This window comes from Carettochelys insculpta, chromosome 7 (genome assembly GCF_033958435.1).
Source record: "Carettochelys insculpta isolate YL-2023 chromosome 7, ASM3395843v1, whole genome shotgun sequence".
In the NCBI taxonomy this organism is placed as follows: Eukaryota; Metazoa; Chordata; order Testudines; family Carettochelyidae; genus Carettochelys; species Carettochelys insculpta.
This window is the reverse complement of record NC_134143.1, coordinates 6482281-6507936: the sequence shown is the minus strand read 5'-3', so window position 1 is coordinate 6507936 and position 25656 is coordinate 6482281. Positions and strand designations below refer to the sequence as shown.

At 42.8% G+C, this 25656-nt stretch overlaps 1 protein-coding gene across 11 annotated transcripts in view; it reads left to right on the top strand.

The window, feature by feature from the left end:
• Positions 1-25656, top strand: part of GBF1 (golgi brefeldin A resistant guanine nucleotide exchange factor 1) — a 150291-nt gene that overhangs the window by 13096 nt on the left and 111539 nt on the right. The window lies entirely within an intron of this gene.

Here is a 25656-nt window from a genome sequence, read left to right as displayed (position 1 = left end):
TTTTCATAGCTTCATGAAAGGCAGGACTGGACAAGAGCACCAGGAGTCATCACAGCACAACGGGCTGGATCTGATAGGACTAAGTGAACCTAGACCATCTGTGAAAGGTGCATGTCTAACTTGTTTACAAAAACTTCCACTAACGGGAACTCCATGACCAGCCCTGGAAACCCATTTCAGACTTAACTACTTTTATAGTTAGAAGGTTTTTCCTGATATCTCATCTGAATATCCACTGCAGTAGATTAAACCCATTACTACTTGTTCTACCTTCAGGGGAAGTCCAAATCTGAGCTTAAGAGTGGCAAAGGGATAAAGAGCCACATGGAGTAACAGTATAGGAATTCTGTTCTGGTTGAGAATTAATGTCAAACATTTTCTGAAACTCCATTAGTGATTTAGTATTTAAGAGATGGTAATTTATAATAGTAAAAATGATTGTATAAGTTTATGATGCAGGATGTTTTGTTTCTCAGTGTACTTGGAGTGTTGGAACAGGTGGAAGCAGTTGATGATGTCAAGAAAAATCCTTTTCAAAGTTTGAAACTTAGATATCATGAATACATGAATTGTGTTTCCTGGTGTCTTGCCATCTCTTATTTTGGTTTCACCCTGCAATTACAAGTGATAATTCTAAGTCCTGAAATTCTGCAGGAGGTTTCTGGACTTTCTTTCTTGATGACAGATTTCTTCTTTGAGCTTGGTCAGTTTCTTGTATTTGTGCAAGGATCTGCAGCATTAGTTCAGTCATTGTCCTAGTTCTTCCCTTGTAAAATGGGCATAATATCTTCCTACCTTACCAGGATGTTGTGAAGAGAAATTCCTTCATGTTTATGAAGTACCACAGAAGAACCCACAAAGAAATCAGTTTTCTGTGTGCGGGATTTAGATGTATGTGGTAAATAAGGCAGAAGGTTTAACACAAACAAAAGGAAGTGTTTGTTCCCACAACACTTAGTCAACCTGTGAACTCATTGCTAGAGGATGTTGTGAAGGCCAAGACAGGGTTCTGGATATGTTCATGGAGGATAGCTCCCTCAATGGCTATTAATAGCCAGGATAGGCAGGCATGGTGTGCCTAGACTCTGTCAGAAGCTGGGAATGGGTGACAGGGAAAGGAGCACCTAATGTTACCTGTTCTCTTATTTCCATCTTGGGCACCTGGCACTGGCCACTGTCAGAATACAGGCTACTGGACTAAATGGACCTTTGGTCTGACCCAGTATGGCTGTTTTTATGAACACACTAAATAATGGGAATAAACTGACATTGAAGAGTGCTTATTCAGTATACATCATGCGTCCTGAATGACCCTCGGTTCTTACGGAAAAAATAGTCTGAGTGTAATTCAAGAATGCATATGCAGAGGCAACCTTTAATACTGGCATTTCCTAATTTAGGTATTCTTTACTTTATAATCTTACCGTTCTTTTAATGTAGCTTTTGAGATGCAATTTAGGAATGATGGGGGTGAATTAACCATGCCGTCATTTGCCTTCCTATCTAGTGCCTAAGGCCTGGCAGGTTGTGGGAGAAGGCAGTGCTGTTGGAGTGAATTGTTTCCTGCTCTCTAGTCCTGGGGGACCCTCAGGAAGTAGATGGACAAGCACTCCTGTTCCTTGGTAGACTACCCACCCTATGGTGTTCTGTAACATCAGTCCTCTGTTACCACGTCAAAACTGGGCTCTGAAGACCTGCCACATGTGTGCAGCTCGCAACTGCCCCTCTCTTGTTCCATGGTTGTTGAGCACGCCTTTATTTTCTTTAGTTACTGCTTCTGTGTGAAGCAGGGCCATAAGGGAAGTGGGCTAAAGTACTGTATATTAGAAGACAATAATTATGGTTTGATTTGGTGGAAAGGCTGGGTCAGATGCGACACTGAAGTCAAGATTCCTCGTAAGTCATTGATGGTAGATTTGTCCCAGGTCTTTGTGACCATGTTGTCTTTGTCATGGAGTCTTGGGGGAAAAAGAGGCTGTAAGAGATTGCAGATTCCAACGGTGTTTGTATGATACTAAAAATCTTTTAGAAATAGAAGTGTTCAAGAAATTATCCTCAATTCAATAAGGGTTCATGGAATACGTAATCCCTCCCCTGTTGTTCCTTCCTCCCCTCTTTCTTCCCATTTTGCTGACAACTGCAGTTTTTCATACTAAAGATTAATGTGTCAGAAACAATGAATGAGAAGGGAAACAACACTTCTGTCAGGTAACAGAGGGGAGGATTTCCTGCTGGTGCATGTCTGCATTAGCAGACTAGGGCGTAATTATTATGTAATATCACCATACTGGCAAGAAGTCTTGGTCAGGGCTCTGTCCCTATTTATGCTAAGTGTTGCACAAAACATCTATGAAGGCAGTCCCTGCCCTACAAAGTTTACGCTCCTAGCACAGCAACGAAGGGTCCTGTGGCACCTTATAGACTAACAGAAAAGTTTTGAGGATGAGCTTTCGTGAGCACAGACTCACTTCATCAGATGCTGGTCTTGGAAGTCTGCAGGGCCAGGTATAAATAAGCCAGAGCAAGGGTGGGGTAGGTGATGGCTGTAGTAGTACAGGACAAGCCCAAGAGAGAAACCAACAGAACACCACTAGCCATCACCTACAGTCCTCAGCTAAAACCTCTACTGCGCATCATCAGGGATTTACAACCCATCCTGGACGATGATCCCCCACTTTCACAGGCCTTGGGAGGCAGACCAGTCCTTGCCCACAGACAACCTGCCAACCTGAAGCAAATCCTAACCAGCAACTATACACCGCACCACAGTCACTCTAACTCAGGGACCCATCCATGCAACAAACGTCGTTGCCAGCTCTGCCCACATATCTACACCAGCAACACCATTACAGGACCTAACCAGATCAGCCACACCATCGTGGGTTCATTCAGCTGCACATCTACCAATATAATTTATGTCATCATGTGCCAGCAATGCCCCTCTGCTATATACATCGGACAAACTGGACAGTCTCTACGTAAAAGAATAAACGCACACAAATCAGACATCAGAAATGGCAATATACAAAAACCCGTAGGAGAGCACTTCAATCTCCCAGGCCACACAATAGCAGACTTAAAAGTAGCTATCCTACAGCAAAGAAATTTCAGGACCAGACTTCAAAGAGAAACGTCTGAGCTACAATTCATCTGCAAATTCGACACCCTCAGCTCTGACTTAAACAAAGACTGCAAATGGCTGGCTAAATACAGAAGCAGCTTCCCCTCCCTTGGTGTTCACACCTCCAGATCAACTGCTGGTAGTAAGCCTCGCCCTTGCTGACTGAGCTAACCTTGTTATCCCCACCCTTGCTCTGGCTTATTTATACCTGGCCCTGCAGATTTCCAAGACCAGCATCTAATGAAGTGAGTCTGTGCTCGCGAAAGCTCATGCTCAAAACTTTTCTGTTAGTCTATAAGGTGCCACAGGACCCTTCGTTGCTGTTACGGATCCAGACTAACACGGCTACCCCTCCGATACTTGACTCCTGGCACAGTGACATACAAAGGGTGGAAGCAGAAGGAAATGATCAAATTATGCAGTTTTTATATACTCTTGCAATTTTAAGTGGTTAATCCCTCATCCTCGCCACCATTGGCAGATTGCTAATAGGTGTTCCATCAGAGGTGGCCTTAGTGGAGGGGTTTGTAGAAAGAAGTTAGTAGTCTAATGGGTCAGTTAAGGAAGAACGCTCTGTGCTGAAGGGCAGTGTAGAAGAAAATACAGAGGAGGTGTGTGATAAATTGACAAACAAGTAAGACTGGATCCAGCGAGCTAAGCGGGCAGGTGAGCAGACAGTTAACTGAATATAATGAATGGGCAAATTCCATCAACAGCCGTCAACAGTTACTCTAACAAAGATGGATCAGGAGCTCTTGATTATCCAGTGTAAAACTGGCTTGTACAAGTTAGCCTCTCTGAGGTGATTATATCCTATGTCTGTGCTGCTCATGCGATATGAGGTGTCCTGAGAACTGCAGGGCTATTAGAGATCATTTTTCTGTGCTTAGGGCAAATTTCATTTCTTCCCAGAGTATATAGGCCCTTTTCAGGCTGAATTCTTAAGAGCGGCATTTTGGGCTTGACTGCTTGATGTTTCACTTCTTGGTGGGGATAACTTGTAGTTTGCATATGCACCATGTTAAATTGCAGGCTTGAGAGAGGCAACTGAATAATTTCCAACAACCTCCAGGCCCATGAAGATATATCCTATATCACTAACAAATCTCTTTTGCAGTGACTCCAAGTGATGTACAGAATGGCAGATTTGAGGCACACATTGTGTGCCCTGTAAGGGTGAGGCCTAATATAGTGCAGTGTGATGGGAATATGGACTGTTTGGTGGAAGTGTGTGACCAGGGGAATGCAATGTGGTAGTATAAATGGATGGGACTGCACCAGATATGGAGCACTAGAGTCACAGATATCAGAGAAGTGCATATGACTGGGCAATGCACTGGTAACGGTAAGTTATGAATGGAATAAAGAACAGTTGTAGTGGAAATAGAGATGTGAATATCAGTGGGCCATTAGGTAAATACATTTCATTATACAATCAGGTGGAACAAAATGTATTTCAGGAAAGGCCCTCTATCTACTTTTAGATTTTTTTTCTCCAAATAGTCATAGCAGTTACTTCAGAAATGAGATTTTTTTAAATCAGTATTTTATCAAAGTGAGCTCCATCAGAAGTTCATTTGGCCAATGTGAATGCCTAACCATGTGGAATATTAATGTCTGTTGCAGGGGCAAGTCACTATTGCTTAGTGCTTGGGAGGTCCAGGCTGCACATCCTGTGGTTGCACTGCTAGGCCATAGCATCAGTGTTACTAGGCTATAGTTACAAAACAGTTCAGCCTTAGAGAAACCATGTGCCCACTTTGCTCAGTGCAGCTGATCTTGCATGATCAGAGATACTTTCAATGTGTAACAAGTAAAACTGGGCAATTCTAAATGACATAGCAAACTTCAAAGCCATGGTGGATTAAAAATAGATTGTTTGTTTAAAAATGAAAAATCCTTTTTTTAATTTAAATCTAATTTTTTGATTTTTTTTGAAAAACCATCAATAAAATGCTAAATTTCTCATTTAAAAATAAAAGTTGTAATTAAATTTAGTAACAAAGATGCTATGCATACACTAGCCCCCTCCTTCGAATCAGGCACGTAAACAAGTCAGATGAAGGAATAGCAATGAGGTGCTGCACTACCTATGCTAATTAGGCTAATGAGCGCAGCACCTCATTGCTATTCCCTGGGTGGGCTCGTTTACGTGCCCCCTTTGAAGGGGAGGGCTAGTGTAGACAAGCCTTTCCAGTCCCATAAAACAGACTTAATGGCTGTAGTCTAGGAGTTGGCAACCGAAATAGCAAGAAGTCATTGTTTTGAATTTGATAAAACCTCGGTAATTCAAGAGCCGCAGTGCATGTGAATACGAGACGGTCCTTAGTCAGTATCGGCAAACCATATGTTTTGTACCCACTCGTTCAATAACAGGGCACATGATGATGTGTAATGTGATACATGTTTACTGCAGGATGTTGACAAACATTTTACATATTGTTTCCTCACAGTTTACCTGCATGTGTGTGTCCAACTATCTTACTGACTTCCATTCTTGAACCTACTTTAATAATATCAATTTTTCTTCACATTCAGTTTCAATTTTCTTTCTTAAAACGCATGTTGCCCTTCCCATCAAGAATGTAGCAAGCTTCCTTTTCCTTTTCAAAATCAAGACTTTATTAGAAACATGGGCAAAACACAGATACAGTATCATATCCCACAATGCACTGCACATCTAAAAGGGGGAGTTTTCCAAGGTTTTGAGATCACATATTGTTTGCCATTTATTTATGAGTTGTTCATATTTGGGCTTTTGACTTTCACGATTTATTGAAAATAATTAGGAGAGGTTTTCTTTACTTTGCCATTATAGCTTTGGGAGCCACAAAGAAGTCCTTTAAAGAGTCGCATGCAGCTTCAGAACTGCAGGTAGCAGACCCCTGCTCTAGTCTGTCCACCCTACCTACTAGCTCTTGGTCCTTGAAAGTTATGGGCTTTCAATTTCTGTTTCTCTGAACACTGAAAAGTACTATGTGCAAAGAAAGACACAAGCTGGATAGAATTGTTTTTGTTTTATACTTACCTAGTGGTAGACCTTGGCCAAGCACCAGAGATGGAAGAGAGTACCCTAAAAGTTAACTTGAGTAAAAGTGCCCCTGCTTTCACTTTTGGATACTTGAGTACAATAAAGATGAGACTTGTGTGTACATTTACTCAAGTAGTTTTCCACAGGACACCCCCAAAGCAGCTGTACTTTTACTCCAGTAACTTGTTGAGTACTTTTTCCATGTCTGTCAAACGCAGCAGAGGAATAAGTTAAGACTGTCTTAAGACAGAGAGAAAATATATGAAAAGACTGGGGCAGAATAGGAAAGGAACAGTCACTAAACTAGAAAGAAAAGGGGAACGCTTTATTTAGTGCGCACACACACAGCTTCCTATTATTCCCCGCCCAGAGTTTTGCCACTCCAAACTGTCATGGCTTCCGGGTGTAAGAGACCCTATCTGGGAATATTTTGAAGAAATTTGTTCCCTAGGTAAAAACGGAAAACACATCAAGTGTAAGCAGTGCAAGATGATGACGCAGGGTTGGTTGCAAGAATGAGATATCATAAGGAAAATTGCTTATTGGAAGAAAATGATGTGGATATAGTGGAGTGGATCAACTGGTTGGTAACATAATTCACTTTGTAGCACATCATTTTTCATGGCTCTTGCTACATCTTTTAGTGTAAATGTGATTGAACAAGTAAATTCCCCAGCTGTTTGCTGTGTTGGATGTTCCTAAAAAAAAAAATTTCTTGGATAATCCTTGTGGCTTGTTTAATTGGCTAACTAGGTTTAGAATCTGTTACTTAAGTATACAGTTTAAAAAGCTGCAGTAGGAGAAATCTAGAGTTGCCAGTTGCCACTGAGTGTCACATTCTTATTTTATTTTACATAATACGTGCCCCTTGTTTTGGAACATCATGGCCGCAGGCCATAATGCTGATGCCGTAAGTCTATTTCTTCTTTTACTTTTGCGTAACTCAGCTTTTTCAAGGGAACCCTATTCTTTTTTCTCAAAAAAAAAAAAAATCTGGTGAGTTTAATGGGGCTTACTCCAAAATTAAGTGCAGTCTCAGGACAGTCAATCTTTGTGGGTTTTTTTTTTTTTTTTTTTTTTTGGTAACTTGAATTAAATCAATGTCTTGTTTGGGTAATTTAAATTCTGATTTGAATCAATTAATTTAATTGCCTTGATTTAAATCAATCTGTCCTGTAAATACTGCTCATCTTTGAGCCATTTTAACTTCACCTATTTGGAGTCTGTCAGTAAGATGGCTTTCCTAGAATTCTACTGCTTGCAGGAGAGTGACCTTAATTTGTGACATACATAGCCAATGGAAGCCTGTCTGGAGCTGTAAAACTGAATCCTGCCTTGCTTTGATTCAGGTTCAGTAGTTACTTAAAGAATGCAAGTGGCTATTATTTTAACAAAATACCTCATGTTTACAAATAGTTGGAGAATGGTTAGGGTGACCATCCGTTCCCTATTGGGCGGGAGGATCCCATATTTGGGACACCAAAAAGGCGTCTCAACGTATTTTTTAAAAGGGACTCATTGTCCTATATTTGGGCTGTCCTGCCTCCGCCTTCACTTCGTGAGCCTCCTGGGAAGCAGGGGGAGCATGGGCAGCTGCTGCTTCCCCAGGGCTCTGGGGGGAGCGCTGGTGGCTGCAGCTTCCCTGGGGCCTGAAGAAGCTGTCCCTCCCCCATGTCTCCCTGTCCCATATTTGGGACAGGGAGATATGGTTGCCCTAAGAGTGGCCAGAGTAGCAGCCGTGGAGTTCAAGGGTGTGTGGTTGCCTGCTTTAGAGCTCTCATCCTTATCATGGCCAGTTCAAGGTTTAGAGTCCACTGTGCCTGTGTATGAAACAGGGAGGAGCTTTTGTAGTAGAAAGAAAGGGATGGGTGGAGCTGTGTTATGCAGTTGAATGCAGGATCATGCAAGAGTTGTTCATGTAAGATGCGTCATTAACTGTATGTAGGAGTTTGGATGTTCTTCAGGGTCAGATTAATCAGTTTATATTGGGCTCTGATTATTCAAATCTGTATGAGAATTGAACTGGCTGCTTTGGCACCATAGGCAGAGACCCTGCTGGCTGACAGTCCATGCTAGTGTGATATTTGTACATTACTCATGTCAGGGTAGTCTGTCTTTTGCTAATGTTTAAGTCTTATACAAAATAGCTGGCATTTCCTGGTCGGAGGGGCAAATATGGTGACTCAGCACTTGCATCTATTAAATGTTTTTGAAAGTTTTCTCTTCTGCACTCCCCTTCAACTCATCTGCTCTTTGAAAATTCTTTGCTTTAGTGCAGGGGACAGCAGCCTGTCTGAGGTGGAGTGTCAAAATTTGACCTGTTGACCTCTATATACAGTCCAAGAGCTGGTGACATTTTTGAAAGTCACTAGTAGTCCTACTTGCAACAGTGTCATTAATAAATTAAGATGCAGAGCTTCACCATTTTGGACTTCAGATACTTGCCCGGGCTTTTAGATATCTAAAAATGTCTGAGATTTTAATACAGGTTGAACCTGTCTTATACTGGATTCTCTGGCAAAAGAAGGCATGGACTGGATTTAGACTGAAGCCAACATAGGGGAGCAAAACTGACAAAGTTCTGCGTGGACAGATTCTTATGCAGTTTCCTAGATTCCAAAACATTAAGAAAACAGATTGTCCATTTTACAAGAGGGGAAAATTTGACTTTCCTTATTTCTGAAAGATTGAAGAGTTTTAGTGGAGATACTGCTTCAATAAACTGCAGTTGAGCTACACCAATAGATCTAAATTTCACCTCCCTGCAGCTAGATTCAGAAAAGGAAAAGTTCCTTTGTTCTTCTAATTTGGGAAGTTGATGACCTTGGTATAAAACCTAGACAGAAAGTTTTACTGAAGATCTCATGCTGGTCAAATGAACCAGACTATTGATGTGTCTGATTATTCATGAAATTTGTACCCTGATGTCATGAAGCCGTCATTGTAGTCTGAGATAATGGGGGAATTAGAAACTCTCACTGTCAGGAAGTCTCTTCATAGCACTGGATGGCTGGAAAGCCATTTAATATTGAATTAGATAATGGACAGTTGCCCCTTTTTGAACAAGTAATAAAAACTGGACTAAAATACAGCCTGAACTGGGTTTCTATCCATATTCTTGGCAGTGGCTAATTAGCGGTCCTGGACAACATCCACAGTGTTGCTGAAGTATCACAGTTATTACTGTGGTGGTATGCGTAGCCATTCTATAGTGAAGACTACCTTCGGTTTTTTGCTTTAAAGTAGGATTAAAAGAGGCACGGAGCTGCCATTGGCTCCTGCTGGGCAGCCCCAGGGGCCAGGGGGGTGGATCTGCTGCCGGCCTTGGTACACAAATGCTGGTACGCAAACCGAAGGGTAAGAAAAATCCTGCCTTGTTGACTTCTGTGCCATTAGGAACATGGGAAGAAAATATCAATGCAGTAAACCTTCCATGTAGTGGACTCCAATTCAGTAGACATCGGGAATGGACATGCGCCAGCCCCCAAAGGGAAGCACGCTAGTGTAAATGCCACCACTGGGTCCATTGCTTGGGGGTCACTGCGGCTGGAAGAGCCCCCAGGGCTGGAGGAGCTGCCACACTCAGGGCAGAGTGGGGGTGGCTTGGAGCCAGGAAGGTCAGTGCACCATCATACAGTAAACCCTTGGGTTTAATAGACTTCCGGGATTAGTGGACACCCTTCCCCCCCATCAGTCCATTAAAGTGAGGGTTTACTGTGTTTGCTTAATGGAAAAGGAGCATCTCATCAGGGAAATATATGTTGCCTTTTAGTCTCTTGGAGGCTGTTGGGGAGGAACAAATTAAAAGGCACAGCTATTGGGCTTTAATTTAAAGACCTACTTGCCAGCTTGGGAGAGGGAAGAAAACATGAATACAGAAAGCAAGTTTATTGGCCATTCCTCTTGCTCCAGTTCAGAAGGCTTCCTTTTGAATGAGTTCTCCCTCTTAGTCTAACGTCCCCTCAAAGATTCTTCAGAGATGTTTTAGTGTTCAATTTATGACAGCTTAGTCCTTTCCAAGGTTAAAAAACTATCACAAGGATACTCAGTTACTGCTTCACTTTGGCCTTCAAGAAAGGATGGAAGAAATGGCCTGCTTTTTAAACCTTGATCTTTGGGGTTCAGCTTGGCCCCCACTCTTCAGCTGGTTCCACGTTAACAGACATTTTGTGATTTAAGTGAGATCCCGTTAGTCACCAGGAAACAGGGCCTTGTCTACACTGGAAAGGGTTTGCCAATGTAGTTTTGCCAGTAGAACTACACTGTAATCTCTCCTAATAGAAATGCCACCTATAGCAGCAGAGATTCCTTTTGCTAGTACAGCTTATTCCTGTGCACTGAACAGAATTAGTTCTGCTGGGAAAAGGGGTGCTTTTTATTTTGCTGCATAACTGTCTACATTAGGGCTTTTGCTATCACAGCTGTGTCGAGATTTCCCCTCCCCTACTCTGAACTGAGGTAGTATTGTCAGCAAAACAGACTGGGCTGGGGAACCTTTTTTGGGGTTGGAAGCCGTTCATCTGCAGATAAATCAGTCTGGGGCCATACAAAAGTGAAAAGTGCAACCTCTTCCCACCCTTCCCTCTCAGCAGATCCTGATTGTGGCCCCTGGCTGAGAGACTTCACTCCACTCACGTTCCAGCACCACAGGCAGGGCAATGAAGAATACTGTAGTATTAAAGGTGCAGTTAATCAAAATCATGATTTTTAAACACTATTAGTACGTTACTAATAACACATTTGAAATCTTCAAGTGAAATTTTTTGCTTGTCTGTCCCCAGTTTTTCAAGCTATTTATTTTTTGTCTGGCACTTCTCAGTTATGTAGCATTTCACAGCCCACTCTCGTACTTGTTTTGCATGGGCACTGGTGCACATGAACAGCTCTGGAAGGTCACAAGCTAGCTCTCACTACAAAGGAACAGCAGGTGACAATACCAGCTGTTCAAATCTGCGTTGGATGCCTGAATCCAAGCAGCAACGTGAGACTATTAAATTATAATTTGCACCACTTTTCACTGAACTCTACTTCGCACTAGCCAGGATTTGTTATACAAACATCTTTCGATGTCCCCCATAAGATAACCTTCCCACGTGGTATGATTTGTTCTGACTTGGAAAAGTATGAGTGCATAGAATGCTATTGTGGGCCAACCCTACGTGTGAACATTAGAAAAATTTGTCATGTAGGTGGTTTTAAATAAAAGGAACTTATGTCTTTAGTATAAATCTCTGCAGGCTGTTTCATGATTGTAAATTATGCACATCCTGAAGGTTCACAGACCCAAACATGTTAGGTTGTGAACCCAAAGTGATTTTTGTTCAAAGTGAAGGACATTCTTTGTCATCAACGACACCAAAGAGGAGCCTTCTTCCTCAGTGTCCCCCACCTGAAATTAGATAGCTGGTAAAGGCTTATTATACAAATTTGCTCTGAAGAGAAGGTTGCAGTGATTTTAACTCCATCTCAAAATTGGTGTGACCATGAGTTTTAATATTATTTACCCACAGCTGATTTCAACTTTTACTTTTTATTTAAAAAGCTTAATTGTGAGCTGTAAAAACTCTCAGTTAAGCCTGTTAAATAAACCTGGAAAGGTTGAAACTGCCTGCCTGCTGATTCCAAGAGAAGGGAGGAGGGAGCTAAAGGAGGCAAGTTTTTAAAAATAAAAAACCTTCACCTCTTCCCTTGCAATTTTTATTTTTGTGGTCTTTCTCTCACCTTTCCCCTTGCAGCATTTGGACTGTATCTGCACTATAGGGCTATAATGGTATAACTGCAGCACTGCCATTATGTTGACATAATCCTGTAATGCAGAGTCAGCCTACAGTGACGTGAGGGTTTATCCGTTGCTGTAGGAGCACCCCTTGCCTAAGTGACAATAGCTAAGTTGGCAGAAGTATTTTTCTGTTGACCTGGCTGCATCTATGCTGGGACTTAGGGTGACTTAACTACAGTGTGTTGGGCAGGCGGAGCGGAGGGTGGAGAGATTGGAAAGGACTGCTCTTGGGTCTTCTAGATGTGCTCCCAATAAGATTTCAAGGGCCTGCTAATAAGGTCCATAGGTAGAAATCCCAAAATCTTTTTCAGTTATAAAAACCCCATTGTTTGGCGTCTAAAGCTCCGGTGGGGCAAAACCTTGTGCAGAGCTTGTGAATGTTTTAAAACAGAAGACGGGAGGCTGAACAGAGATGGTGCAATGATACTGGAAGACTTTTAGTAGTGGGAGTGCTGAAAGCTCCCTGAGTGACCCCATTCCGGTTGAGGCTGGGAGCACAGGGCTCTGTGTCTGGGACAGGGGATACCCAGACGGGGTAAAGGAGGGAGTCCGCAGCTGCAGGTGGGCATGGGGATGGGGCCAGGAGCGCAATTCCAGGCAGGGCCCCTACATGTGGAGCCAAGAGCAGGGCCCTGGCCATGGAACTGGGCATAGGGTCCCAGGAATGGAGCCCTGGAAGCAGGGGGCCAGGCATAGTGCTAGGGGCATGGAATCGGCGACCAAGGAGTTGGGCCTGGGCCTCAGAGCAGGGAGTCGAGTGGGGGATGGAGCCAAATGTGGGGTGGGGGATGGAGCCAAATGTGGGGCCTCAGACATGGCCCCAACCCATGCCGAAGGTGAGGGTTTGGAGAGCGGAGTGTGTGTGGAGGGCTGGGAGCAGGGCATGGGCACAGGAACCACCCTCAGAGCCAGTGTCTGGGGAACAAGGCACAGGGCTGGTGGGCCTGCAGAAAACTTGGGGGTGCTGCAGTACCCCCACACCCTAACTTCCTGCCTCTGTGAGGTGGAGCAGTTCTTTGAATGGGACCAAATAACATGGTTCTTGCTGAAGTTGTCTGGGAAGTCCAGAATGGAAACAGTGGTAGGTGCACATAGGCATACATTCATTGCATCCTTCCCAGGCATGCATCTGTGGTGATGGGGGAGGATATAGAGAATGATTGAATGATTGAAAAAAGGAAAGATCCATAGCTCATAGAAAATACAATTGAATGCAGGAATATAATCGGGATTATCTCCGTTCAGCATGCATAAATTGAACTAGCTAAAGTCTAGGATCCTTCTGCTTCATTTGTCCCTTTCCCTCTTCCATGCACTAAGGTAGCACCTGCCCAATACATTTTTCTGTGCCATTTGTAGTTGGTCCTTCCATGACAAAATAACTCAGTGGCTGCCTTGTTTAGTATCCAGCCCTCCTGTTTCAGGAAGCTGAGAGTTGCTTTCAAGAGAACTAATATGGGTTGGAACAGGCAGATATTTTTAACTTCATACTTCAGATTTTTCACTGTTCAGGTGTCCCCTTCAGCAACCAAGAAAGCAGTTGAAATAAACAGCTGTGTTAAATGAAGTACCTCTTGTTCCACAACTGCTTCCAAAATAAATGGAGAGTAATGCTTTACTCACTTTGTCGTCGTGTACTCCAAATGCAAGCAGCAGCAGCAGCAGCATGGATTAGCATATCGTGATTTCTAGGAGCTGTTCAGATTCCTCTGTGCTCAGGCTGATTGACAGAGACATGTGGCGGGAGTGCAGCTGGAAGTATATAACTGGCAAATTTTGGTTGGGTAAATATAGCAGGAGTGGGATGTCAGAGCAGGAGACAGATTGTTCTGGGAAAGGAAGTGTCTGTCTTCTATTTGAATAACAATTTCCTACATTTCTGGGTCCTCTCAGTATAGAGGAGTTGTCAGGGTTTGGCTGCAGTGTCACTGTTTGTTCATTTGATTGGTGTTCGTATAGTGGAAACAATAACTATTTTCTTGTGGTGTGAATACTCTAAGATGCAGGGAACTAGAATTGATCAACTTCAGATGGTTTAATTAGCACTGATGTTTATTTCAGTATGGGTTGAGCTTCTTTAGAAGAAGGGAAAAGCAGTTTTACTTGTAGAATATTTTGGGGTGCGTTGCAGGTGGGAGGCAAGTGTAGGCAATATCGTTTCAAAACTGACCTATGAAATGCCGTGTGGACAGCCACTAGGATGCAATTGAAATAAACGTGTTAGAGAATCAATTGGAGTGGAAGGAAACTAGGAGTTAGAAGAAAATAGTTCTGTGCCCAATGTATCCTGGAGATCCTGTGATTAAATCATCGCCAAAATATTAGTTGATGTGGCTACATCATGCAGTCTTGATTTAAAGGAAGTCACTATGAGTTTTAATTCAAACTGATGAGGTCAGAGAGTTGGGAATGTTTGAGAGTCTCACTATTTGTCATTTTCTTAAAGCTTCACCTCCTGGACTCCTGAGACTACATAAGAGTCTGAGTTTTGTTTTTAAAACAAAGTGAAGTTTCTGGTCCTCCTGATTGAAAGTGTGACCCAAATGCATGGCACAGATTTAATCAGAAGGTAAATAAAATAAAAATAAAATAAAAAGAAACCCCAACTTAAAAAAAAACAAACCCTATGCTTAAAAAAATCTCAAGATTTTGGAGGTTGGCAGTGTCGCCTGCTTTTTTCCGGGGATTTGTAAATATTAAGCAAACTGTGGGATAAAGGAGTTTCCCTTGTGGGAGTATGCTGAAGTGGAGAGGTGGTTGGTAAGATGACACTATCCTCGACTTTGATTTCAGTGTATTCAGGAGCTGATATTTGAACTAACAAACATTTTGTATTTTAAAGTAGGCCGGGTCTGTACTGAAGAGTTTGTTGGTGCAGATATAATGGGAAAAGCTTATGCTAGCAAAAGTGATTTTTCTGGTATACCTTATGCAGGTTAACCCTCTCTAAGTCTGGCACCCTTGGAACTTGACACTGAAACAGAGAATTTGCCAAACCACAGGATGTCAATATTGTTTAGCAACATTATCAACACTTCCACTGCTTACTTGGCTCTTGCAAGACCTGCAAGTGGTAAATTAGAGGTAAATAACAGCACAGAACACTGTGAACTATGACTGGTGGCTGTGGGCAAACTTAATGGGACCATGTGAAACTTGATCGCACCCATGGTAAGTGGACATCTGTGTAACTAAAATCATTCTGGATGAAGGAAATTGCTGAATCAGAGAGTGCTAGACTAGAGAGGATTCAACCTTTGCCAGTTTCCAAAATGAAGTAAGATGTGGTGTGCTAGTATAACTGAATCTGTGTTATGGGTTCTTTTAGCATAGATATGTCATTTGAAAAAAAAAAACAAACATCTTTAACACACACTGCTATACCAGGAAAATTTTCTAATGTAGGTCTGGCCCTGGTTAGCACTTAAATAGGAAGCAGCAAACAGTAGTAAAAATAGGAGGCAGAGCCTGTGAACTGCACTGAGAAAACAGAAGCAGTGTTGTCAACTGCAAAAGTTCAAAATCACACAGCAAACGCATAAAAACAAAGAGAAAAAAATGTGGTGGTCTTTGATTATTGCATTTTTCCATGCGTGTGTTAGTGAGTGAGTAAAAGAGAATTTCTGTTGTCAACTCTGGCTTTTGATTAAGCATAGTGTTCTGCTTGTCACTGGATTTCAAAATTCTGGTTAATTCTATCCCCGGCCTACCAGTCATGGAATCCCATATCAGTTCTGCTTCTGGGGACCTCCCCTCCCCAGCTTCACTTTTGCTCATCCCAAAGCTCCTGGGGCTCTTTATTACCACCTTTTCCTCAGGCCTGTTCCAAAGTGGCTGTCTGAGGCTGTGTCTACATTGTGAGATAAAATCAAATTTATTAATATTGATTTAATAACTCTGGAATCTATAAATTTGATTTTGATTATCCTCACCTCCCCATGTGCTCCTCAAAAAGACAACGTATTGCTGCCACTATCAATCGGCAAATATTGTTGCAGTAAAGCAATCCAGTAGCACTTTAAAGACTAGCAAAATAACTTTAGGTGGTGAGCTTTCGTGGGGTAGACCCACTTCTTCAGACCATAGCCATTGATTCTGGTATGGCTATGGTCTGAAGAAGTGGGTCTATCTCACAAAAGCTCACCACCTAATAAATTATTTTGCTAGTCTTTAAAGTGCAACTGGACTGCTTTTTGTTTTGATAGTGTATAGACTAACACAGCTCTCTCTCTCTCTCTGACTATTGTTGCAGTAGTGTGTTGTGGGAACCCATCCCACAGTTCCCTCATCCCCGTAGCATTCTGGGTACGTTTACTGGTCTTTGACATCTTCCCACTTTGCATTTTCTTCATTTCCCTCCTGTGGAATGGAAACATCCATTTTGCCAGTCAGAAGACAGAAAAAGTAGGGCATCAACAAAGATGGCTAAGTTAACAGAAGTCTTTCTTCTGTAACTGACTTATCGGAGATTTCATAAAACTCAGCAAGTGTGTGTCTTCTCAGCTGGCCATGTATTTGGGTCACACTTTCAATGAGGAGGACCAGACATTTAATTTTGTTTTAAAAACAAAGCTGAGATTCTCATGTCTTCTCAGGAGTCCAGGAGGTGAAGCTTTAAGAAGATGACAAATCATAAGACTCTCATAAACATTCCTGAGTCTCTGATCTCATCAGTTTGAATTAAAACTCATAGTGACTCCCCTTAATCAAACTCGACTGTCTCCCCTAGTGTGATTGCATCCGATCCCTGAAAATAACACAGGGACCCTGAAAAGCTTGAAGAAAGAGTTGATAGTAAAGTTTTTGAAAAAAGAGAGTTGCTGCGGGGAGGGGATTGGACTTTCCAAAGCACTATACTGCTTGCATACACAGTCTGTGTTCTCAGCTAGGCATTCACTCTTTCCCTTCCCTTGTTTGCATCTGATCCCTGAAACTAACACAGGGCCAGTCTGTATTCTCAACTGGCCCTCCACCCACTCTTGCATGCATGAAGGGGTGCAGAGTTAGAAGAAAGAGGGTAGGAAAAAAGATTTTTGTCTTCCCTTTTCTCTACACAGACATTGCCAACATGGGGTTCGGCAGTGAAATCTCATACGCTGAAATTATGATGGAAACAGAAATCTCAACTGGCCCTCCGCTCACTGTTCCCTGTGTTTTGGGGAGGAGCGTCAAAGCATGAAGAGAGAGAGAGAAGAGAAGTTAGGAAAAAGGTTTTGATAACTGAAATATCAGATTTTTGCAAAAAGCAGCAGATGGCTGCAATGGGCAGCAAGCCCCCAAAAATATTTTTGGCGGGGTTAGGGGCATGTGATCTGCGGCTGCCGAGCCGGTTGAAATGTTCTACCACCCTGAATATCTTAGCTGCTGGGGGGAGACTCCCCCTATCCCGGCAGCAGCAAGCCCCCAAATATCTTAACTGCCAGGGGAGACTTCCCCTCAGTGGCATCAAGCCTCCAAATATCTCAGCCGCCAGGGGAGACTTCCCCCTGGCAGCAGAAAGGCCCTGAAAATAATTTTGGTGGGGGGCCAGATGAAGTAGTGTCGTTCTCCCCCCATGCAGCAGAAAGGCCCTGAATGTATATTAGGGGAGGGGAGGCCAGTTGAAGTAGTCCCCATGAATATCTTAGCTACCAGGAAAGACTTTCCTTGGCGGCTGCAAGCCCCCAAAATTCATTCCCGCCCTCGGAGCCCTAACTGCGCACAAGCCAGGACATGGTGCTGCCTGGCAGCATGGTCAGCACCGAACAGCAGGCACATCCTTTTATTGCCTCAAGGGCTACTGAGGTGATGTGGCTGAGTGTGGGAAAGACCCCAACTGTGTAGCGCCCCCCCCCCCCCCCCCCCGGCAGGAGGCGGCACACGAATGTAAACCGCTGAGAAGTTTCTTGACCGCTTATGCAAGCACAACCTCAGCAAGAGCCTTGCTACCACCAGGCAGTGCAGAAAAAAATATCAAGTGTAGAAACAGAACCACACATTCTGTTCTGGGGCTACTTGTAATGGGTAGATGCGCTCACACGGCTAATAGCAAAGGAAGAAAGACATTTCTCAGCCTCTCATACAAACATGACCCCATAGCCACAGGCTTCCTGGTCCTGATTTGAAATTCATGGTCTTCCTATTACCCAATTCCTGTGCATCTGGAGAGCAGTGGCCAGAGTGGAGCACTGTGGGCATTGTGGATTACGTACAGGACGCCTCTGGAGGCTAATGAATTCAGTTTGTAACCATGGTGCTTCCACACCGGCCTTTACTCGAACAGCGTGATGCTACATCCAGCTGGTACCGACAATGACGTATTGATATTAGTGCTCCCTAAATTGAGCTAATAGTATTTACAGTGAAGATAGTCACGTGGTAATATTGAGCTAGCTGTCTTAAATTGGAATTTATCTTGTAGTGTAGACACGGCATGAGTCACTGCATTCACTACTCATTTACTGAGCCTAGCTGAGTAATCATGGCTGGTACACAAGGTAAGAGCCTTGAATTGGGCCTAAGAGTGGAAGAACTGTGGGATGCCACTTCAGATCAACAAAGTAAAGCAAGAAGCAGAAAGCAACTGCATAATTTAGAGTTCAAATCCAAAAATTGAGAGCTAAAACTTGCCTGGTTAACTTGAAGGAGTTTTTAGGACCTGCAAGGCACCCTTTAATAGTCTGTGCTGTGAGCTGTTGTGAATATTCAATGTACAGGGCATTGAACTTATAAAATGCAGACGTTAAATACTGTGACACTGCACGCCATGTTTATCATAGTGGCATGATTATAGCAGAATTATGGTGCGTTTTGTACAAGATGTCTCATGAGGCAAAGGTATAATTTGCTGATCTTTTTTTTTTTTAAACTGGCTACTGTTACTAGGTTACACAATGAATGGTTTAATGTTTTGTGCACATAGTAAAAATCTTACTATTTTCACTGTGTAAAGGTTCACAGGCCCTGGTTCTCATGGGAGACTTTAATTATCCAGACATTTGTCAGGAGACCAATACAGCAACACACAGACAATCCAGGAAGTTTTTGGAGAACATTGGAAATAGCTTCCTGGTACAAGTGCTGATGGAACCGGCCAGGGGCCGTGTACAACTTGACCTGCTGCTCACAAACAGGAAAGAACTAGTAGGAGAAATAGAAGTGGGTGGCAACCTGGGCTGCAGTGATCACGAGATGGTAGATTTCGGGATCCTTGCAAGAGGAAGAAAGGTGAACAGAAATATACAAACCCTTGATTTCAAAAGAGCAGACATCAACTCCTTGAGAGAACTGATTGACAGGATCCCCTGGGAAACAAAGATGAACAGGAAAAGAGTTCAGGAGAACTGGCAATATTTTAAAGAAGTCTTGCTGAAGGCACAGGAATGAACAATCCCACTGCATAATAAAAAATGCAAATATGGTAGGCAACCAGCTGGGCTTAAGAGGGAAATCCTTGGTCAGCTTATACTCAAGAAGGATGTGTATAAGAAGTGGAAACTTGGACAGATGACTCAGGAGTATAAATATACAGCTGGAAGATGCTGGGCAGTAATCAGGACAGCAAAGGTACAATTGGAACTGCAGCTGAGAAGGGATGTGAAGGGTAACAAGAAGGGTTTCTACAAACGTTAACCCTAAGAGTTATCAGGTAAGGTGTGGGGAAGTTACTGGGTGAGAGAGGTAACCCAGTGACAGATGATGTAAGCAAAGCTGAAGTATTCAATGCTTTATTTCTCAGTCTTCACGGACAAGAACAGCTTCCACACGATGGTGCTAGACAATGTAGTATGGGAAGATGGAGGGCAGCCCTTGGTGGGGAAGGAACGAGTTAAGAGCTATTTAGAAAAACTAGATGTACACAAATCCATAGGTCTGGATTTAATGCACCCCAGGGTACTGAGGGAATTGGCAGATGTCATTGCTGAGCCTTTGGCCATTATCTTTGAAGACTCTGGGGGATTGGGAGAGATTCTGGATGGTTAGAAAAAGGCAAATGTGGTGTCCATCTTTAAAAAAGGAAAGAAGGACAATCCAGGGAACTATAGACAGGTCAGCCTTATCTTAGTACCTGGGAAAATAATGGCAGGGATCCTCAAGTGATCCATTTTGGAGCACTTGGAAGAAGGGGAAGTGATCAAAAGTAGTCAACATGGATTCACCAAGGGCAAGTCATGCCTGACCCATCTGATTAGCTTCTATGATGAGGTAACAGGCTCTGTGGACTTGGAGAAGTCAGTGGATGTGATATACCTTGACTTCAGCAAAGCTTTTGATACAGGCTCCCACAACATTCTTGCCCATAAGTTAAGGAAGTATGGATTGGATCAATGGACTATAAGATGGATAGAAAGCTGTGGCTTGATGGTCGGGCCCAACGGGTAGTGGTCAGTAGCTCAATATCTGGATGGTGGTCTGTTTCAAATGGAGTGCCCCAAGGCTCAATTCTGGGGCTGGTGGTGTTCAGCATCTTTATTAATGACCTGGATGAGGGACTGGATTGCAACCTCAGGAAGTATGTGGATGACATCAAGTGAGGGGGAGAGGTAGTTATGTTGAAGGATAGAGATAGGATCCAGAGTAACCTGGATAAATTGGAGCAATGAGCCAAAAGAAATCTGATGTGGTTCAATAAGGAGAAGTGTAGAGTCCTGCACTTGGAACGGAAGAATCCCAAGCATTGTTATAGTGTGGGGACCGACTGGCTAAGCAGCAGTACAGCAGAAAGGGACCTAGTGATTTTGGTGGATGAGAGGCTGGATATGAGTTAACAGTGTGCCCTTGTAGCCAAAAAGGCCACGGCATGTTGGGCTGCATTAGGAGGAGCATTTCAAGCAGATCTAGAGAAGTGGTTGTTCCCCCTGTATTCAGCACTGGTGAGGCCACATCTGGAATATTGTGTCCAGTTTTGCCCCCCCTCCCCCAGTACAAAAAAGATGTGGATGTACTGGAGCAGGTTCAGCAGAGGGCAGCGAAAATGATATAGGCTGGAGCACATGACCTATGAGGAGAGGCTGAGGGATTTGGGCTTATTTAGTTTACAGAAGAGAAGACTGAGGGTGATTTGATAGCAACCTTCAGCTTCCTGCAGGGCTCCTCTAAAGAGGATGGAGAGAAGCCGTTCTCGGTAGTGACAGATGGCAGAACAAGAAGTAATGGTCTGAAGTTACAGTAGGCTGGATATCAGGAAAAACTACTTCACCATGCAGATGGTGAAGCACTGGAACGTGTGGCCTAGAGAAGTGGTGGAAATCTCTGTCTCTAGAGGTTTTTAAGTCCCGGCTTGATGTAGTTGTGCCTGAGATGACTTAGTTGGGGTTGATCGTGCTTGAAGCAGGGGGCTAGACTATGATTCTATGATAAGATCATAGGCATTTCATAGTTGAAATGAAGGGGGATTATGCTTAAGTTATTTGCCATTGTTGCAACTTAAAAGTGTCAATGTACTTAAGGGAAAAAAGAGATTGAGCAGGATCGGTTAACTGATTATATTTTTGTCTGCAGCTCAGGTCCTTCATTCTTTGTCTCTTTCTTCACTTGGGTATCTTTCTAGAGAGTAGTTTTCATGGATTCTGGAACTCTTCAGATCATAATCATAAGTCTTTGAGCAATAATGCCAGGTATTTCAAATAGTTTAATATTCCGGTTCGTACAAAATCCAGAATGGGTACTTTGGAATCAAAGCAAGGAAAGGAAAAATTTGGAAGTGGGGAGACATGATGCATCAGCTCCATTTGAAAGCCTCCTCTGGGTCACTAACCACACTGCTGTGAAGGAATCCATTTACTTGCTCCCTGAGTGCTATAAGTTTTGGAGACAGAAGAATGTTCAGGTATTTCCTCTATTTTGGAGTTCCTAGGTACAATTTCAGGGTGCAGAGCCTCTGTGCAGAGTCCTTTAGACCATGCAGTCCTTTCACCCTGGTCCCTGGCTCCCGTTTTGACGACTCAGACTCTGGCATAGTTGAATTGCCCTCTCCTAGAGTTCCATCTGAAGATGTGAACTTTTTGGTTTTTCCCTTCAAAGAGGCACAGCATAGGTATGCCTAATGTTCACAGACTGCACTTGATTCTAACATACGGTTGCTCTTTACTCAAGCACAGGAAATATTGAATACAACAACAAGAAAATAAACATCCTGCTCTCCCAACCGAGCTTATTGTAATAAGAAGAGCAAAATGACTCTTCTCTTGGGAGTCATTTGAGGACTACTGTTCAGGTAGCAAGTTTCCCTCCACCTCAACAGTTTCAGCAGCAGCAGCTTCTCTCCTTTTCAGCTAGTGAAAATGTCCCAAGTCCTAAATATATCTGCTTCTCCCTTTTTGGTAATCTTCCGGTCCTTGTCTCGGTAACTCCTGGATCAGCCTCATTTCAGGTAACTTAGTTGTGAGGCTGCTGATCCATTTCAGTGGGAGACCACTTAAGTCAATGACACTTTTTTTTTTGGTCAACTCTGTATTACTATCCCTTAGAATTTCAGTCCAACATGGAGGTGACATGATAATGGAGAAGGTAAGAAACCATGTGTTCAGACTAGAGCTAATGGTATATCCCAGATCTGAAAGAGAATTCTATTCATATTTAATCACATTCTCTTAGTTTTATATACAGATTCCCTAAATTGGCACACATGGACCGTTGTGCACAAGTGTTGAGCAACCTTTGAATCAATTTACACAATTAGTCATAAGGCAAAATTTGTGTCCCATCTCGCTGTACTACACCATAGAGCACTCAGTATTGTTTGTAAACCCAGTGTTCATTTAGCAAAAGAAGGTTTTTCTCTGGAGTCTGTTTCTTGACATTTGTGTTCTTAGTAACCCTGATTCTTTCCTGATCTCTTGTCACCACCCTTTTTTGGAAATGAGATCTCATTCCCTATCCTCCATATAGAAACCGATTAAGGCCAAAATCTCTGGATGGTAAATGACAAGATACATTTTCTCTTACTGAAAGTGCAGCACTCCTTTCTAATATTTCCCCCCAACCCCACACTTTTTTGCCCATGCCCCAAGTCCTGAGTATGCCTCTGCGTAATCAATGAGTTTGTCTAAGGTTTTACACAAAGGAGCTTAGAAAGGCAGGTATTTCTGGATTTGAACTTATGAAACTTCCAAACATGAAGTTTGTTGTGTCCCCCTGCTCCCCTTCTGTAATACTCTGTTGCCTGTAATAGGTTGAGTTGTAACCTTCATTAAACCATTCCTCACATTCCCTGCTTTGAAAGCTTATCAGGACTGCTTTGATTTAGTTATCTGGAACAAAAAAGGCAGTTTGTGAAGGCTGGAATGGAGCTTGGGAGCAGTAATATATCAGAGATCAGATTCAGGTCCCAGTTGTATTATTCCTAGGGATTTATTTGCCTGTGTACACACAGGAGCAGAGTGGTATGTATGGAAGGCTTGCCGGAATGCAAATTGGACATATTTTGTTGGGACCTGTAGGGGATTTTCACTGCTTCATAATTTTCAAAGGTTTGTTATACATCAGGCAGCCACTGCTTTTTCTTTAAATCTTTAAATCCCCCCTCTTTTTGCTGTAGTAAAGGTCAGATTTTTTGACAACTGTGTGCAGGAACAAGATTTGTTAAATCCCTTCATTTTTATTCATACAAATATCGGCGTTTAGTGATCAAGAGTAACCCCAGGATTCAGTGGCAGATAGAGCTCACCACGAGCTTTGTGAACCTCAATTCAGTTTAGAGACATTTCTTCAAGGCTGAACCTTCCATGTGGAGTTAACCCTTGGCTGTCCTGGTAAAGGGTACCATCAGCTTGCTCTTTTTTATATGGTGCTAGTATTAAGGGTATGTCAGACTTGCACTTGATGGCAAAACTTTTGTCATTCACAGGTGCTTGAACTCCCTGCCCCTCACCCCATGGATGACAGTTTTGTCACAAGAGCTCTCTGCTGTTGACAAGGTGAAACCCCCTCATAAGAGTTGAAAGGGTTTTGTTGACAAGTAGCATTCACACACACTGACGATTAGTGACACAGCTGTGTCGATACAGCCTTTTTGCTAAAAGCTGTGCAATGTAGACATATCCAAAGTAAAACTACCCCTTTACAAATGTGAATGTTTTGTCTTGCCTAACTGGTCAGGAGGAACTCAGGTAGCTTGAAAGAGAACCATGCATATTCTGAAGCTTGCTTGCTTGCTTGCTAGGATTCAGTCTTTTTTCTAGCGTTTATTTGATTATGCATGGTTGTTACTCAGCCTTGCACAAGTGGTGTGGAGTGCTGTTTGTTGGGTTTTGGTAGAAAGTTTGAGGGCAGGTCATGAGGTTTCATGGGCAAAATCCACTTCATCACGTCAATTTGATAAGTGTATAAAGACCTAATTCAAGAGTATCGCCTTTCTCGGAAAGACTGATATTAATCTGGGCCTGATGGAGAAATTCTCAGGTCTGTGGGAATTGAAGGTGATTGGTATCATTAGGTTTTTATCTGTGGGATATTCTCTAATTCAGACTGTGCATGCACAGTCTATCTTTCCTAGACTAGCTCTTGCATCTTTTAAGACCTATGGGATCTTTCCCTTAAGTCTGTGAAATTTTGGATTGAAATCCCTGATATAATGCAGTTTTTTAGTTTAAAAATCCTATGGCCATGAAACTAACCAGAATGGACTCCGAATTTGGTAGGACCCAGTTAATGCTGTAATAAATATCAAAAGCAGCTGGAACTGTCAGGGCTCCCATCAATGCTACCAATTCAATTGAACCATTGGAACACTTCTATGAATTTCTATATTAAAATGAAAAGATAAATGTAAGTATTAAATACACCTTTAAAACAAATTGAAAGTAGAACATGTCCCTTCATTTATATTCTTCACAAAAGAGACTTCATGGAAGCATTCTGGAATTAGCCAAGTGTTCCTGTCACTCAGATTTCCTGATTTAGGTTTGAAATGGCTACCCATATCTAGCTTTTCCCTCTCATCTTCAGCAAATTTTCTGCCCACACAATCAAACTGGCCAACTGTTCTTTGCAAACCTTGTGATGACTGACTGGAGTAGACTGAGCCTCTGGGGCGGGGTTCACATGTCTCAAGGGTGTTGTTTAGATGAGCGAATCTTGGATTTTTATTCCACTGGCCCCAAAAGGCAGGAATGTAATTCCTTTCAAACTTGAGGCTTTGAAATAGAAATGTGCGGGTCCCAAATTGAAGTTTATTTCAGTCTGCTCTGGAGAATGAAAAGCCATTTTTACAACCGCTTGTACAAATGTTACTCTTCGCCTCTCCTGTGCAAGCCTGTTTCTTGCTGCAGTGAAAAGACGTAGTAGTTAAGTACAGATTGAGCTTGAAACCAGCAAAAGGAAGTTTAGCTTGTTCTTATGCTTAATAACTGAACAGGCTGTTTATGCTTCTCATTTGTGATGTGGGAAAACCCTGCCTGGGGCTCCATTTTGTCCAGGATGACAAGGATGTGTGTAGGGGCTGGAGAGGGAAGAACACAGGCGGCTTTCTCAAAATAACAAGACAGCTAACACCACCTTGGAAAAAGACCTGCTGTGTGGAGGAAGCTCATTCAAATAGCATTGCTGGAATAGCTGAATGGGCTGTAATGGAATCTGTTGTAGATTAACCTTGGTGCTTTTCAAGTGATCCTGTCCTTCAGAAGGGTTTGACCTGAGCAGAAGTTTTACACATAAGGTCATGGTTAATCAGTCAGGACTGGAGAGAGGAAAAAGGGGGAAGTAGAGAGTGAATATCTTGCTCTCCTTGGTGATTTGTGTTAAGAA